The sequence below is a fragment of the Tiliqua scincoides genome, chromosome 10 (assembly GCF_035046505.1).
Source record: "Tiliqua scincoides isolate rTilSci1 chromosome 10, rTilSci1.hap2, whole genome shotgun sequence".
NCBI lineage: Eukaryota > Metazoa > Chordata > Lepidosauria > Squamata > Scincidae > Tiliqua > Tiliqua scincoides.
Window position 1 is genome coordinate 18429417 of NC_089830.1, and position 4671 is coordinate 18434087.

Here is a 4671-nt window from a genome sequence, read left to right on the forward strand (position 1 = left end):
GAAATAACAACCACCTCCATGTAGTGGAAGTGAGTACAGTGGGTCCTCAGTATCCTTTGGGGATCCATTGTTGTTTTAGGCAACCTTCAGTCTCGAAAGACTCTGGTATCGCGCTCTGAATGGTGGTTCTGGAACAGCGTCTAGTGTGGCAGGAAAGGCCGATTCGGGAGTGACAATCCCTTCCACACCGGGAGCAAGTGCAGTCTGTCCCTGGTCTGTCTCCCTGGCTATGGGCCTTCCTTCTTTGCCTCTTTGCCTCCATCTGTTGGCCAAGTGTCTCTTCAAAGTGGGAAAGGCCATGCTGCACAGCCTGCCTCCAAGTGGGCGGCTCAGAGGCCAGGGTTTCCCACCTGTTGAGGTCCACTCCTAAGGCCTTCAGATCCCTCTTGCAGATGTCCTTGTATTGCAGCTGATCCATTCCAAGACTTACTATGGATATCGATTTCTGTGGATAATTAAATCCACTTAAAACCTTCAAAGGACCTCCCGAAGGTGACCAGAAGTGCCTTCTGAGCCCCTCCAGGAGGCTTTCTGCAGCCCCAGGGAAGCCATGCGCAGCTTCCCTGCCCCTCAGAACACCTCCTGGACACAACAGGAAGGCACTTTCAGCAGTGGCATCACTAGGGTTCGCGTCACCCGGTGCGGGAGGCCAGCGCGTCACCCCCCCTGCAGCGGGCGGGGCAACACTCTAGGTGGTGGGCATGGTGATCTACCATCGCCCCACCCCCACTGGGTTTTTGGCTGTGCCTTTTGACAGACTAAAGATATTTCAACGTAGTTTGTTTCATCGCATTCTGCATGAAATTACACGTTGATTGATATATAACATGATGGTATTATTCCTCCAAACTCTGATTTTAGTGATGTTGGTCACTAGTGGTGACACCTCCCTCCAGGGTGTCAACTTACTAACACCTTATTGGAGCAGTTCTCAAACTTTTAGCACTGGGACCCACTTCTTAGAACGACAATCTGTCCAGGACCCATCATAAAGCAAATTAAAATAAATAATTATAAATAAATTCAAGTAAAATCAATAAATAAGGGAAGGCCAGCCCTGTTTCACCAAGTGAATTTTCTCTGTAGCCTGCCTGCAATAACACCCCCCCCCCAAAGAAAAATTTTCACCCCTACCCAGTACCCAGTTCAACTTAGGTTCTTATATTTCAAGCATATCACTATCAGGACCCACCTGGCTTTGCAAGTCTGAGAGCCCAATCCTATGCCTGTCTACTCAAAAGTAAGTCCGATTATAGTCAGTGGAGCTTACTCCCAGGAAAGTGTGGCTAGAACTGTAGCCTAAAACAGAAAAAAATTTCACCTTACCTTGTCAAGCCTGTTTCATTCTTTTTATGGGGGGGCTGCATTCTGGAGCATTTGTTGAGCTCCAGTTGCATCAAATCAGGACCATTCTGCTGGCCTCACATTTCCCTTTGCTTGACCTGCCCAGGAGCCAAGGCACGTTTGCTTACTTGCGAGTAAACATGACCATGTGGCTTAGTTTTGCTTTCCATAGGGCTCAATACATTCGCCAGCTTGGAGGGAGGTACCTCCTTCTCTGCTGTTTTTGGGGGGCTACATTCATTGGATCAGGACTATTCTGGTGTTGTTGGATTCCTCTCAGCCTGCCCTTTCAGATGGACTAAGGCATGTTCACCTATGCGCATGTAAACGCACCATACCCCTTGTTTTCTCTTTCCATTGGGCTCCATGCATTTTTTGTTTTCTGGCTTTTTGCCAATAACTTTTGATAGAAAGGAGATATTTCACTCCCGTTTGTTGCATTGCATTCTGTCCGAAATTCCGCATCCAATGGTATATAACATGATGGTATTACTCTTAACCACCACGATTTTAGCACATCACCCTCCCAGTGTGCGTCACCCCCCTCTTGCACATCACTGGGTGAGGCCTGCACCCCCCACACCCCTCTAGCAATGCCACTGACTTTCAGTTGCATCCAGGACATCATGTGAGACCCTCCAATGGGGTCAGCACCTGCGTTGAGTCCAAACTATGGGTGCTAAAGCCATGGATGAGGGTCCCCTGTATTGTTCTCCACTCTTGCAGTAGGGGGGCAGCTTACCCAAGATCACCTACTGAGTTCATGGCAGAAGACGGTTTCAAACCTGGGCCAGCCTGATATGTTAGCTCACTCTCTTACCCATTGAGCTGCACTTGCTCTCAACAGATGGCATCTGGCTGCTAGGTGTTCTTCGTCTCTAAAATTAAGCAACCCTCTTATAGCTCATCTTGAATCCACCCATAGGAAAGAACAGGGGCGTCCAAAGTTTTTGGCAGGAGGGCCACATCATCTCTCTGACACTATGTCAGGGGGCCGGGGGAAAAAAAATAATTTACATTTAAATTTGAATAAATTTACATAAGTTTACATGAATGAATATATTAAAGATGACCTTATATGAATGATTGAAGGTCTTGAAATTGCTCAAGGTCTATAAAAGACCTTGCACAAAGCAAGGCTGGCCTTTCCTTTGCTGCTGCTACTGCATCACAGACGTGAAAAAACAAGCAGTGGAGGGGGCCCTCATCCCACAGCTCACGCAAGAGGTCAAACAGTCGCCCTCACGCTGAGAGCAGTTGCGTCGGGCCAGTGCGGGCTCCAACAAATCTCTGGATGGCCAGAGGCTCATTAGAGACTGGGGGCTCCCTGAGGGTTGCATTGAGTGGCCTCGAGGGCTACAAGTGGCCCCAGGGCCGGGGTTTGGGCATCCCTGAGAAAGACGATACCACCTCTAAAGGTGGTCGTGAACTGAGATGGTTCTGAAATGTCATTCAAGAGAGCTGACTCCGCCCGCCACTGGGATTTGTGTGCCCCTTAAGTTTCAGTAGTTGTCTATAACCCAGGAACATGCCTGGCTCAAATGAATGTCGAGTAGACAAATCCTGAGGTCTGGCAGGTTCAGCAGACATTCCATCTTCAGACCCTAAAGCTGGTGATGCTGTGGAAAATGTGATTCACCCTGATGGAGGGAGTCTGTGGGAAAGAAGGCTCAATGGGTCTCTCTCAGATTGTGGCTCAGGCAAAGCTGATTCAGGCTGAGTCACTCCTTGAAAAAAGTCCCTTTTCAAATCACACAGGGAGGGTCACTATTGGAGTGTTGCTTTTTTGATGCTTAAAGTTGGCTGAAGTGGGGCTGAAGGGAAGTGGGGCCCCAATCCTATCCCCCACCAGCCCACTGCATGCAAGTGGCACTGATGGAGCAAGTATCGCATGCTGGGGGAGTGACCAGATGATCAAGAAGAGGCAAGTGAAAATCTACCTCTCCACAGGCTACCTAGTCTCCAATGGGTCTCCTCAGACACACACAAGCTATTTAGCTGGTTGGGCTGCTCACCACTTCCCTAGATGGCAATGAGAGAGCCTTCCTAACATACCTTAAACGCACTTTAGTGTGAACTTACATTGATTGGATGCATGAAGACTCATCCATTGAATATGAACATAAGAACAGCCCCACTGGATCAGGCCATAGGCCCATCTAGTCCAGCTTCCTGTAACTCACAGAGGCCCAGCAAATGCCCCAGGGAGCACACCAGATAACAAGAGACCTGCATCCTGGTGCCCTCCCTTGCATTGGCATTCTGATATAGCCCATTTCTAGAATCAGGAGGTTGCACATTCACATCAAGGCTTGTAACCCATAATGGATTTTTCCTCCAGAAACTGTCCAATCCCCTTTTAAAGGCATCCAGGCCAGATGCTGTCACCACATCCTGCGGCAAGGAGTTCCACAGACTGACCACACGCTGAGTAAAGAAATATTTTCTTTTGTCTGTCCTAACTCTCCCATCACTCAATTTTAGTGGATGTCCCCTAGTTCTGGTGTTATGTGAGAGTGTAAAGAGCATCTCTCTATCCACTCTGTCCATCCCCTGCATAATTTTAACCAGAACTGTGCAGATCACTCAACAAGACTCTTCCTTGGGTTTGCCACAATGGACTAACTCATCTGGAAGTTGGTGAGTCTCTGTATTCAAACCTCTTTATTTAGCAGTGTCCAGGGTCATTTGGGAACATTCAAGCACTCCTGCCTAGTGCCATTGTCCTGAAGACAGCAAGCTCCAGAGTATTGAAGGGGGAAAGATCATTTGCATTGAAACACATTGCTCTGCCGCAGCTCGCCAGCGATTTTGCAGACACACACACACACACACAAAACGTTGTCACTCATTTTGAGGCCTCCTCAAAGCATTGCTTGATTTCACACCCTCTGTGGGAACATCCTGTTCCACAAGGACAACACATGTTGCAAAGGACATGTTGTTGCCCCTTGTGTTGTGGATTGCTTGTTATCAGAGCAGTTGGCCATCATTGTGGTGAGGACCCCCCAGCATTGGGTCCAGTGGCATTGCTGGTGGGGGCTGCGGGACACACCGGGTGATGTGCATGGAGTGGGTGACACCACTACTGGCCAAAATTTTTAAAATCTTGGTATTTTTGAATAATGCCATCATGTTATATAGCAATTAATGCATAATTTCATGCAGAAAGCAATGAAACAAACTGCGTTGAAATATCTCTGTTATCAAAAGTTATAGCCAAGAAAACCAGTGGGGGCGGGGCAATGGTACAACACAACGCCCACTGCCTGGGGCATTGCCCTACCCACTGCGTGTGACACACTGGCTTCTCTCACTGGGTGACTC